Genomic DNA, 13,650 nt, shown 5'->3' with positions numbered 1-13,650 from the left:
AAAGAGTGTTTCTTTCCCAGGCGTGTTCTGAGGCACTGGCACTGCACCGTATTTCATGAAAAACATGTTCCGTGATGAACAACACTGGGCAACTGCAGTTGCTCTCTAGATCCCCAGGAGATGGAAAAATACAAGCATAGTAAAGTCTCTGAACAGTGCTGCCAAGAAGCAACGGGCTTGACTTTGTTTACCCCAAACCTTCACAGTCTTGTTTCACCAGAGGACACTTCCCTATCTGATACTTAAGAACAAAAAACCAGTAGAGCAAACCTTGGGGAATCCATGAGAGAACTGATGTTAAAAAAAAACCAAAAACCTGTACGTCAGCAGTGAACTGCAGCTCCAAAGTCAGTTACATCTCATTTTGATTTCACCCAAGGCCTATGGAAATTAAAGTAAAACCTAACGAAGGAACAACCCTAAACTGATAAAATGGTGGCCCTGAAAACAGGCTTCTTTCTTTTACAAAAGTGCAAGTATCTTCCCTGAAGTAGAAGGAATGATGTTTAAGCTGAGGCCCAACAAAGATGCCCCACAATAACTCAGTGAGAAAAGCAAGGTACAGAAGGGTCACAGAGCTTCTAAGTGGCAAAGCTGGGATATGAACCTATACATGTGGATACCAGAGCTTGCACGATCTAATTCAGCTGAAGAAGAAGCTGAAGTGACCTAGGTGAATACTGATGGGTGGGGGGCAAAGGAAGAAGAGAGCACTTCTGGCCTTGGGAATGGCACATGCGAAGGTCAGAGGCAGGAGGGAATAGCGCACCAGGGATTAGGGCTCCGTGTTATAACTCCCAACCAGGCTCAGCAGGTCATCCAGCTTCTTTCAGAAAGTGGAGTAGTTTCCAGTCTCTACCTGAGTCTCCAAAGGTCTAGCCCTGGCCTGAATTTAAGTTTGGGATGCCCTCCTCATCCCTTTTAGGCTATTAGAGTCTTGCTAATGACTTGCCTTAACTCCTTAATGGCCTACACTCTGCCTGGGCCCCGCATTCCTGGGGACTTCAGGGACCCCGGTTACTTCACGGACACAGTTGTGCCTAGAGAAATATTTTTCCTAAGTGTCACCCCTCCTCCCTCTTTTTTCTTGCATGAAAAACAGTTGTGCAGATGTGTATTCCTAAACCCAAGAGGTCTATGTAACTGGAAACGATGTAAAACCTCCAACAGAAATCAGCTATATAGAATAATTAAAATTGCATTTCCTTTTAGTAGAGATTGGTTAAACAAAACAACACTTACTATGTGCCAGGCACTGTTCTGAGTATTACATGTTGAAAACATTTAAACAGCTCTTAATGTATGTGACAGGCCTAGTTCTGAGTGCGTTACATGGGCTAATTTCTCTAATTACTTAAAATGTTACTTAAAACGGTTCTGTGGAGTAGGTCCTATTAGTACTAATACTTCACAGAGCTGGAATGCAAAACCAGGTAGTTTGGAATCCAGACTTCAGTTATTCTTAAACCATCACTGCACTCTCTCACTTCACCACCCTATGACTACACACTTTTAATACCACAGTTTCACACCTGTGGAAATCAAGGCATAGAGTAGTTAGATAACTAAGCCAAGGTCAGTAGGGAAAAGTGAAGAAACAGCGGTTATCCATGAGGCTCAGATACTTTGGCTGGTTCTTATGTAGGTCTTCAATTAACTTTTTAAAAGGAAAAATTAAATATAAACAATAAATGCCAAAGTCCTCAAATCATAGGGCTCTATAATCAAAATGACAAAAGGGTTTCTGTTAGACAAAATGCCGGACATAATGGAATTGTCCCTCTGCCCACTGGCAAGTCTGGGCTTTAATTTAAACCTGGTTCCCAGAAGCCTCACGATGGGGGGGATCTCTGCAAGCGGGCTTGGCCGGGACAGGTTTGGCTAAGAAGAGGAGCTATTTTGGCCTTTGCTTGTACTTCCGGGGCGGTGTAAACAGTTAACACAAGGCCTGACACAACTGAGGGTGCTTAGGGCCTGACATTGAAAACCAGAAAATCACCACCTTCATTTCTCCCTCGTGTTGAAGGTGAACGTGACTTCAAAGCGCAACATACAACCTGCCTCGGCATCAGGGGCTCCAAACTAAAGAAGCAGAAAATCTTTAGTTTTCCCGGAGGGCCTGACCCAATATTAGGGTTGCAGTTTAGAATGCTGCACACAGACAGGAAGTGACCAGATAGTCCCTGCAAGCTCCACGGAGGCAAAGCCCCGGCCTGGGGTGCCCACTTGAGGCAGAGGCCGGGGCTTAAATAAATAAATAAATAAATAAATAAAGCAGAAACACCTGTGCTACCAATCTCAGGAGACTAGATTTCAAAAGAGAATCCTGTTTCAGCAGGACTGGGAAAGAAAGTTCTTGTATAAGCTCGCCAATTCAGCAGGGACTCATGCAAACTGCAGCTGTGACACTCGTTACAAATGCAGAGGGCTTCTCTGTCCTTGACCAGAGCCCAAGGGCAGGCTCTGGCTTTAACTGATGAGAAGGTGCAATCAGATGGGTGGGGGGGGGCGGGCACACCTGGTGAGGGCACAGCGAAGGCGGCTTTGCTCTAGTTCTTCCCACCACTGTCACTGCCCTTGGATCTTAGAGCTCTGAGATCTGGAAGGTCACTAGACAGCCCTAGTGCTCCAGGAGTAAAAGAACCCTTTCTTTAAACAAAATCTTACACAGGAGCCAGGCAACTCGAATGGCTGAACACCAGCCACCAGGGCTGAAGCTAAGCTGGGAAACCAGGGATACTGAAAACCGCTACTTTAGTCCAATTCTTTAATTTTACAACTCGGGAAATGGCAGGCCAGGGTGAAATAATGAAGCCAGAGTAAAAAAAATGGAGAATGTAGACACTTGGATGGGATTCTTTCTTCAAGGAAACCCCTTAGAATCTGGAAACAGTAAGCTTGGGAGCAGGAAAAATCCCCTTGTGCTGAAAACCAAAATGGAACCACTGCCCTCCTCACCACACCTCATTTCTCCATCCTTCCAGGGACCGTTAAAGAAAGCAGATTCTCAGTTTGCTCGTCCAAATCCCAGCTCTCCACCTGTGACCTGTGTGATCTCAGTTACCCAAACCTTCCCAGGGTATTGTGAAAATTTAGTAAATAATTACAAGAAAGGGGTGCAGGAAGAGCTTGGAACATAGTAAACATGTATAAACAATAATACTATTCTTATTTTAATTACTACTTGTATTATTATTATTCCTCTAAACTACCAAGGCCTTGCCATGTACATCTTACATAACCATGTACTTCCTTTAAGTTGCTTGTGTATGTGTCTTATTTTTTAAAAACTGGATTACCAGTGCTTTACAGGAGCATCATATCTGACGTATTCGTCAGTGACCTAAGCAGTATAGGTTAGAATTTTTGAGTTTTCATTGCCAAAGCTCGAGCATGGCTTTGGAACCAACTGCCATTTAACAGCTGTGTGACCCTAGATAAAGATCTTAACCTCTCAGGTACTTTCCTTATTCTACCAGGATTGCTGTGAAAATTAAGCAATTAATAAATGTAATAAATGTAAAGGGCTTAGCACAGTGCCTTGTAAACCCTGATTTATCAAGGCAAGCACTTGGCTGAGAGCAGGCCGGCTCATACTGTGTTTTAAGCCAGGGATTAGCAAATGTTTTCTGTAAAGTGCCAGATAATAAATATTTCAGATTTTGGATGCCAAGAGGCAAACATCAAAGATGTTATATAAGTACCTATATAACTAACACATTTTCACATCCTTATTAATGTTATTCAAAATGCTAATAATCACTAAGGACAATTTTTAAAATATGGGTCTTCTATAATAAGAATGAAATCCTTTTTGGGAAAAAAGCCATTTCATTTAATTAGGGTTCAAATATAAGAACCATTCTTAGCTTAGAGGCCATACAAAAATAGGCAGTAGAATTGATTTGGCCCTCAGGCCACATTTTACCTCCCTTATTTTAAGATATGGTGGAGGCAAATGTTAGAAAGTCACCTTGATAGTCATATGTTCAGGTGCCTCCATCACTAACGTTAATTTCTTTTGTGAAAATACATTATAGAATTAACTCTTGAGTTGTGTTCTTTCTCCCTTGAGTTTTTCAAGTTCAAATATAACATCAATTTTTACTGATCTTCCTGAGAATATCATTTCCTGCTCAGTCCCATAGGCAGCGCTCTGCTGACAAACAGGGTGCTTATGATGCTTAATTCCAAGTCAGAAACAATTTTAGAAATGGTAGTCCTGTATTTCTAGTACTGTCCACAAAGCTTACATAAGCCACAAGGCACTCAACTAACTGGACCCACAACTGGGAGTTCCTGAGTACAGCCCCAGGAAGAAGGAAGAATGCACTTTTCAGCTAAAAACTCAAACTGTTGCGCTAAGGAAATCTGAATAAATGTAGATATTGTAGAGCGGGGAGAAGTGCTAGAACCAGATCTCCTAGATTTGAATCCTAACATGTCTACTTAAAGGTCTGATCTAAGACAAGTTATTGAACCTTCCTGTAATTGAACCCTCATTTGTAAAATGAGATTCTAATACTATCAACCTCATAAGGAGGTTTAGAGCATTAAATGAATTAACAGACTTCTAGCCAAGATGGAGGTGTAGGTAGATACACTTCGCCTCTTCATAAAATCATAAGAAGGGTAACAACCAATCTAAAAACAAAAAACAACCAGAACTGCCAGAAAATTGAACTGTATAGAAGAAACATTCATTCAGACAGGTAGGAGGCGCAGAGAAAGGCAGCTGGTCAGGAGAGGACATGCAGCGAGCCAGCAGCAGCAGCGGGTGGAATGGGTGTCCCACAGTCATTTGCAATGCATAAGAACCAGGAGGGACAACTGGAGAGTGAGCTACCCCAGCCCCAGGCCAGACCATGCAGCCCACGGTTCCAGCGCTGGAAATATAAAGCCTCATAACCCTGGCTATAAAATCCAGTGGGGGTTGTGGCAGCAGAAGAAACTGCTGGTCTCTCAGGAGAATCTGTTTGAGGAGCCCATGGGGTCCTAGAACATACATAAGCCCACTCACCCGGGGAATCAGCACCAGGGAAGCAGCTGGAAGGATGCCAGTCACTTTCGGGAAATGGAGGAAGTGACTGAAAATGGGGTGAGAGCCAAGCAAGTTGCATTGTTCCCTCTCTGACCCCTCCCTCACATACAGCACACCAAAGCAGCGAAACAGTTTGCCCTGCCCTGGTGAATACCTAAGGCTCTGCCCCTTAGAATGTAACAGGTGCACCAACCTGGAGAGTCAAAGCAGCTCTACATAATACACAGAAACACAGGGAGGCTGCCCTTTTGAGAAGACAAAGAAATATGACCCAAATGAAAGAACAGATCAAAACTCCAGAAAAATAAAATTAGTGACATGGAGAGAGCCAACATATCAGATGGAGAGTTCAAAACACCGGTGATCAGGATGCTCAGAGTAATGGTTGAGTATGGCCACAAAATAAAGAAAGAAGTGAAGGCTATGCAAAGTGAAATATAGGAAAACATATAGGGAACCAACAGGGAAGGGAAGGATGCTGAAATTCAAATCAATGATTTGGAACACAAGGAAGAAATAAACATTCACCCAGAACAGAAAGAAGAGATAAGAATTCCCCCCCAAAATAAATAAATAAGTAAAAATAATGAGAGGTTTAGGACCTCTGGGACAACTTTAAATGTACATTTGAATCATAGGGGTGCCAGAAGGAGAAGAGGAAGAGCAAGAAATTGAAAACTTACTAGAAAAAATAATGAAAGAAAACTTCCCCAATCTGGCAAAGGAAATAAACATACAAGTCCAGGATGCTCAGGGAGTCCCAAACAAGTGGGACCCAAGAAGGAACACACCAAAACACATTATAATTAAATTACCCAAGATTAAAGATAAGGAGAGAATCTTAAAAGCAGCAAGAGAAAAGCAGACAGTTACCTACAAAGAAGTTTCCATAAGACTATCAGCTGATTTCTCCAAAGAAACCTTACAGGCAAGGAAGGTCTGGAAAGAAGTATTCAAAGTTATGAAAGGCAAGGACCTATATTCAAGATTACTCTATCTAGCAAAGGTATCATTTAGCTGGAAGGGCAGATGAAGTGCTTCCCAGACAAGGTAAAGCTAAAGGAGTTCATCATCACCAAGTCCTTATTATATGACATGTTAAAGGGACTTATCTAAGAAAAAGAAGATCAAAACTATGAAGAGTAAAATGACAACAAACTCACAACTATCAACAACTGATCCTAAAAAAACAAAAACAAATACAAACTAAGCAAACAACTAAAACAGGAACAGAATAATAGAAATGGAGATCACTTGAATGGTTATCAGTGGGGAGGGGGAAAGGGAGAATGGGGGAATAGGTGCAAGGAATATTAAGCACAATTGATAGGTACAAAATAGACAGGAGGATGTTAAAAACAGTATAGGAAATGGAGAAGCCAAAGTATTTATATGTATGACCCATGGACATGAACTAATAGGGTGGGATTACTAGAGAGAATGGGGGTACCGGGAGGAGGGGGGCAAAGAGGAAAAAAATGAGACAACTGTAACAGCATAATCAATAAAATATAATTAATAAAAAATAAAAGATAACAAGCCAAATAATTTACACAGAAGAAAAATAAATGAATTAACATTAGTTACAAGCTTAGGCATAGGATAAGCACATATAAGTGCTTGTTAAATGAATCTTATAAAAGGGCAGTTTGACTTCAAACCCATCTTGATCAGAGCAGTCTGTCTCCAACTTTTATCCTAATTAGTAATTTGAATTCAAAACATTCCTATCCCAGCCACTTAACTAGTTGAGAAAAATATTTGAAACACTCTATTTAAACTACCACTCATTCCATTATACCATAATGAGCAGGTACTGTGCATTACTAGATAAAAGAATTGAAAAGAAATGAATCTCATATTCCACTTTCAAGGATCCCAGTGCTGTACTCAGACAATATTATATTTTAATAATTAATTGTTCAAAGAGAAAGATGAGGAACAGGGATGCTAAATTCAAAGTTATTCAAATTGCAAAAATGAATAATGTATGACTTTTATATTAAATACACACTGTATTAAGCAGTCTACATTTCACCCAACTGTCTTTCATTTTTAAGCATTTTGAACGACAATATGAACAATCGGGGAGGTTTATTTAGAAAAAGAAATACCTATTTGAATGCAAAAGGAGTATATCTGAAGATAATTAATTTTTCTTATCAATTAGAAAATTCTGCATGAGGCTTTCAAGTCATGGTCAACCATTAAACCCAGCATGGCCCAGTTATCCTGGCATTTTCCTTTCAACATTAAATCATATCTGGCTCGAGTCCGTTCAATTTCTTATTTCTGATAGCAGTGCCAGGAGGCAATCTTTAATTAAAGAAAATTTTAAAGATTCAAACATACATAATTGGATTAAAAATGTGATCACTAAAACATTAGATAATAATCATCTGATTGATTGCCTTTTTTTAGTGTGTTAATAACCTAATATTTTCAATGTGTTAGTTCTGTAAGGAAGAAGAAAGCCCTTTATATGCTATGATGAACAATCAATGTATAGACAAGACCTATGTATGCAGTAACCAAGAATTATGAAATTACTCTGAAAGTACACATGCACAATGGAAGGTGTATGGACTGAATGTGGTGATCTTTTGAGGAAGAACATCCATGCCCCCCCAAAACAAGGAATCAACCAATTTTAGGGAAGTGTAGACGATAAACTAACAGAAAGCCCAAGCTTCTATTTTTAGCCAATGATCGTTTAGTTTCTCAGGATTTCCCAAAACTTTTTAAGAAAAAACTATTAATTTTTCCTTAAATACTTAAAATTACTGGGGTAGGGCTGGACTGCTTCGTGACAGGGAGGGTACGGAGGGAGCGACTGTGAAAAAAGCTGGGTATCAGGTCTCTCTAAATGGGGGAGGAAGATTTATGACACTGCTCCTCATAAATCACAAGGCTTGTTAAATGTAGTTTCTGGTCCAGTTAAATCCGAGGAGAGCGCTGAGATTCTGCATTGGTGATAATGCTGACTACACTCAAGTAGGCAGTTTCTATGAGGACTGTACCAATGGACTCTTACACCCTCTGCAGCCTCATCCACTGCTACTTTGCGACTCTCGTTAGAGCCACCCGCTGTTCCAGATCACACTGCCCCCGGGCCTTTGCACTGGCTCTTCACGCTGCCCCAAACATTTCTTCACTGTTCTCTATTCATGGCTGATTGTTTTTACCAAATGCCTTTCAGCTGCTAATGACTTAGTCCTGTTAGAATTACATGTTCCTCAATGAGGTCTCCCCTGATTACTGTTTAGAAAATGGCAGTTTTAAGGGCAGGCTCATTAAGAAGGAAACATCTGATTAAAAACATGAAGGCGGAAGTGAACCACGTGACTACCCTGGGAGAACATTCCAGGCAGACAGAAAAGCCACTGCTGTGCAAAGGGATTCTGCCTATTGTGTGGCCTTAATGAACTGAACAAGAGGGAAAATAGAAGAAAAAGTTCAAGAGCCCAAAATATGAAAAGCTCTAGGAGGAAAAAAATCAGCTGCTGGTTAAGTACAGTTGGAATTTGGCTAAAAATTGTAAGGTTGCCGAAACACTAGACGTGGAGCCAGCAGCAGTGGGTTAATTCTTGTCCAGATGTGAATGGATTCTGTGATCTGGGAGCAGCAAGGGGTCTGACTGGCTGGTGACAACACAGGAGCCAGAAGTGGGAGATCAGGATAGAAAGAAAGAGCCTGAGGACCAGACCCAGGGATTTTAGGAAGCTGGCATCTAGAAACCATCAAGGAGGTCAGAAAGCATTAGATGCGAATTAAGACGCTGGTGAGGCCTCTCAGAGGGAGCTGAGGAATTAATTTTATGATTTAAATACAAGCAAAGATATATCTGGGTGCTGAATATCAGGCATATCTTTGGTCATCAGTAAGGATGATAAAATTGGACAGACAGGGCAATGGAAATGGAGCTGGCCTGTTTTCAAGGTGTAGCTAACTACAAGGCTTCATGAGAGGTGATTTTAAGGTAAAAGCACTAGGTTGACGTCATGAGGAGATCCTAGGGAAGTCACCCAAGGACCACAGAGAACTGTGGGGCTCCAAGAGTTTCAAAGGATGCCAGTTACACTTCATTTTACAAAAGAGGAAAATGAGGTCCAGAGAGGGAAAGTGACTGCACCAAGATTACACAGTGAGGTTGGGAGATAATCTGGGTTTCCCGATGCAGAAACGTTCTCCACCAGTGGGCAGAGATTAAATGCACAACCCTTGGCTTTTCCTACTAGTCCAGAGAAAATGCTAGAGGCTCATAATATGGCATGAATAACCAGTATAATTACGAGTGACTTGAGAGGGACAGGGTCCACTTTATTAATCAGTTTCCTGTATTCAAGCACCCACAGAGGTACTCCAAGATCATGAAACAGTTTAAAGACATCTAGCGTCCTTGAGTTTACTGGTGGTTTCAGTTGGCCAAATACGGCATTTTGATTTAATGGTTGATGTTTGGATGAAACATATGTTGACATTTGTCTTTCCAAAAAGAAATTATACAAAGAACAGAGTCTTGTCAACGACTAAGGAAAGGAACATGACATTTAAATGATACAGAGTCACACAGTGACAATAACCCAATGTTATCCCTGAACAGTTCCATTGCTTGCCTCTATCTCCATAGTTCTGGTGGCATAACTGACGGTGTTGTGTACATTCTTTTAGCTTCCTTTTGATGCCCAGTCAATGACCTAATTCACAGACGGGAAACTGAGACACGTAAGAGTTAAGTGACTTTGAAAATAATCAGGAAGTTAGTCAACGCTTGAAATAGAAACTGTCCCAGAAAAGCTGGGAAAAGAATGCATTTGAGTCCAGTAACTCTGGGCTCAAATCATCACTCTGCTGAATGAGCTGGGACAAATTAGCTAATTTCTATGAACCTCAGTTTTCCCATCTTTCTAATGGGATTAAAAATTCCTTTCTCACGGGGAGGCGTGGTGTAGGGGGGCTTCTGGTTAAATAAGGCTAACAACAATTAAAAAAAATAAAAGACTATACAGACCATCCCAGCCAGGCCAGACACACAGCCTGGGGATAACAGAAGAGAGGCTGCTGCTTCTTTCTTTCATCTACTTTCTGGTCCCTTATCCACTACATTTTCCCTGATCTCACAGGACTCCCTTCATCAAACCCCAAATCACCTTTTTTACCATCTTCATCATTTCATGTCATTTTTGTATGACCCAACCAAGTCAAGCAGCATGATTCTATTTCAATAGCCAGATAGTGAGGGAGACAACTCAGAGCTCCACAGTCATTTCCTTCTTGCCACACGGCCTCCCTGCTCAAGTCAAAAAGTCACAAGAGCAATGCTGGTGGTGGTGGGAGTGCTGACCTGCACCAGGTACAAGCACACACAATAAGGCTCTAACTCCTCAGGACGGACCAGGAAGACTGGTACTATTATTACCTCATTATACAACTGAGAAAACTGAGCCACAAAGAGCTTAGGTGATTTGAGCAGGTTTCACAGCTGGTGAAAAGCAGAACTGGTACTCAAACCCGAAGTACCAGTGGTATAGCAGAGGCCTGTGCTCACAACACTGCCTCTCCTATACCATGGGGATATACGTGTAGCAGGGTAAGAAAAACACACAAGTAGTCTCAAGGGCTTTAGCAAACACTCTTGCAATAGGTAACTTGAGACATATTCTTATCCTCTAGTTGCTCTCCACATCCTATTGAAACAACCAGGAAAAGGACATTTCCCTGGGCTCTTGTCACTTTGTTCAAATGATAAAATATTGACAGAGAACACTGGCCAAAGGAGAACCAGCCTCAAATTCATATTTAACCCAAAAGGAATCACATTTGAAGTTCTTTTCTGCCTTAACCCTATTGTTAACAACACTATTAATGATATAACAGAAGCCACACAGCATCCCATTTCCTGGCTCTAGCTAAGAAAAGAAATGGAAATAGCTAACATCTGTGGTGGAGGTTCTGACACACCAAAACCCAGGAAGCTGTGGAAGTGGCCTAAGTGCTCCTGTTTCTAGAAGATTTTGAGATCAAAAGTGTTCAGATAAGCATCTGCCCCTTCCTGGATCCATAAAGAAACATGAGCCAATTAGTCAAGACCAAGGTGCTGCATATTTTTAGCACACTTCAAAAAAGTTCTATATATTTAACTGATGAAAACGTAAACTTCATATGGGAAATTCTGTCACATATTAAGATGTGCAAAATTACCAGCGGGCTGTAGATAATACAACACTAGCTTTCTCATTCAAAAGGGAGGCAATAATTCGAATGATTTCTTTTTTAAAGATAAACACTTAAACAGAACCCTCTTTAATTCAGTTGAAAGACATTTTGATCACATGGCGATTTGGGCAAAATCAGGTCCACCTCCATAAAACCTATCAAACAATAAGTAAGCGCCTGAGTTGGGTGTTTACATCATCCTAAAATAAACAAGCCACTGTGAGAAGACAACAGAATTGTAGAGCTACTATATAGACAAGGCAGGGTTGACAAACATTTTGTGTAAAGTGCCAGAGAGTAAATATTCAAGGCTTTGCAGGCCAGACAGTGTCAGTTTCACAACTACTCTACCCTTGTGGTGTGAAAGCAGTCACAGACGATACATAAACAAAGGAGTGTGGCTGTGTGCCAATAAAACTTTACTTACAACAATAGATTGCAGGCCAGATTTGGCCCACAGATTGTACTTGCTGACCTGTGATTCAGAGGACAGTGAACACATGCCAGACACCCTCCCGATAGGTACTTCCCTTGTCTTAAAGCAGCTGGCTTTAATACCCACTAGGCAGGTACTCTCATTAGCCCCAAGGTGGAACCTCAAGGAAAGAGCGGTGCAGCAATTTGTACAGGATCACACAGCTCCCAAGTTCGAGAGCCAAAATTTCAAACCAAAGAGACTAAACCCTGAAGCACTGCTTCAGATTCCTTGTTCAGTGGTGTTAGCAAAATTCCTTTTCTTGAACACTGTTCCATAATGTAGTCTTTGTACAAAAACTCAATCCAAAGTTTCAACTGCTTATTCATGTGCACATGAGATTACGTTCCAGGCAAATAATATTAGTCTTTTTGACCTTCAGCACCAAGAATGGCAAGACAAAAATAAAAAATAAAAAATAAAAAACAAAAAGAAAAAAAAAATATCTCATAAAGTTAAAATTTTCATAAACCAAAGGGAAATCTTGTTCATCAGCTTACCCTCAACACCTTAACTAGCCCTTATTAGGCACTGGATGGAGGGGAGGATGAACAGAAGCAATGATTATATGAGCCTAAAGTACACATACACAAAACAGGCAAGAATCCCTCAAACTCTTTAACTCATCTCTGCTTTATTTTCTTGCTGTTGAATTATAAAGATGCCGACTACTATTTCTGCCTAATAACTTATTTTTTTCCCAAAGTCCCTATTCTAAGATTTGTCCTCCTCTTCCAAAGTCCCTATGAGATATATTTTTTTTGAAACTAGTCATTTAGCCTAGGAAGGAAAGTTTATGCCACGATGTTCGACCCCAGGGATAATTGCAATGGGCTGGAATGACTGACAGAACATGGTCTACATTATTTCTTCACTTGCCTCTTCAACAGTCTATATGTTAACCTCAGTGAAAGCAGAAAGATGTGGGTGGTGACTCTGACCGAGAGCTGAGAGGAAGTGGTCTGGGAATAATGAGGACCCCTCTGAAAACACAAAGACCTAGTTTAAGTCCATCAGCCATTTGCTTTACTTGCCATTCTGCATATTGGGAGCCATGATAGTTGTACCTCAGGGAGTTTCTGGGGGTTTCAGTGATGCCTGTTGGGCTAATTAGACCCTCACTTAGTACCGAGCCAGTGAGCACCAGCACAGCAGCAGCAAAGGGCTTTGGTTTTAGTCCTGTCCCCTGACACCCAACCCCCTTGATTTCTGAATTCCTTTTTCTAAATTCTGAAAAGAGATATTAGCTTCCCAATTCATCGCTGAATGATATAGCCCCAAGGCAGCTGCAGTCTTTTCCCTGGCCTGCTAGGGTGACTCACTGTAAAAGTTTCTTAGAAAGTGCTGTCACTCCCCTCTTTGCTTGTCATGAGGCCACAGGGTACTTGATGTGTCCCACAGGAAAGCAGTGTCTGAACTTCCTACTTTGTAAGGATAGCCATTGTCTTCTTTGATTGTAATACTCAATACACATGCAGAAAGGTGCACAAAACATAAATGTGCTGTTGACAAATGATCAGGTGGACCCTGGTACAACCACTACTCAGAACAACAGGAACACTTACCACCCTTCCTGGTCTACCAGTCTAGACCCTTTTCACGTTTCCTTCACGCCCAATGAAGTAACTACCAGCTTCTTCTTTAAAAAGGAGCAGTAATTTGCATTTCTTTTAGTTTTCCACCTATATGTGCACCCCTAAACAACATTGGTTAGGGTTTCTCATTTTTTGAACTTCAGTTTGAGGAATACTCTATATATTCTTCAGAGTCTTGCTTCACTTCACGGTTCTCAAATGCCCATGAGGATGAAAGGCATATTGGGTGAAATGTTCTATTGTATGACTATGTTGTACTGTATTTATCCAGCTTGCTAACAATAGCCATTTGGGGAACTTCTAGGTTTGGGCAGTTAGGAAAA

General features: G+C 41.1%; 1 protein-coding gene across 3 annotated transcripts in view; it reads right to left on the bottom strand.

Annotated features, from left to right (window-relative positions):
- PTPRG (protein tyrosine phosphatase receptor type G) overlaps window positions 1-13,650 on the bottom strand; it is a 681,808-nt gene that overhangs the window by 136,957 nt on the left and 531,201 nt on the right. The gene's annotated exons all lie outside the window — the stretch shown is intronic.

The sequence above is a fragment of the Pteronotus mesoamericanus genome, unplaced genomic scaffold (assembly GCF_021234165.1).
Source record: "Pteronotus mesoamericanus isolate MK-2021 breed Mesoamerican mustached bat unplaced genomic scaffold, CSHL_Meso_final scaffold_54, whole genome shotgun sequence".
Classification (NCBI taxonomy): Eukaryota; Metazoa; Chordata; class Mammalia; order Chiroptera; family Mormoopidae; genus Pteronotus; species Pteronotus mesoamericanus.
The sequence above is the reverse complement of the archived record's forward strand: the minus strand, read 5'-3'. Positions and strand labels throughout refer to the sequence as shown.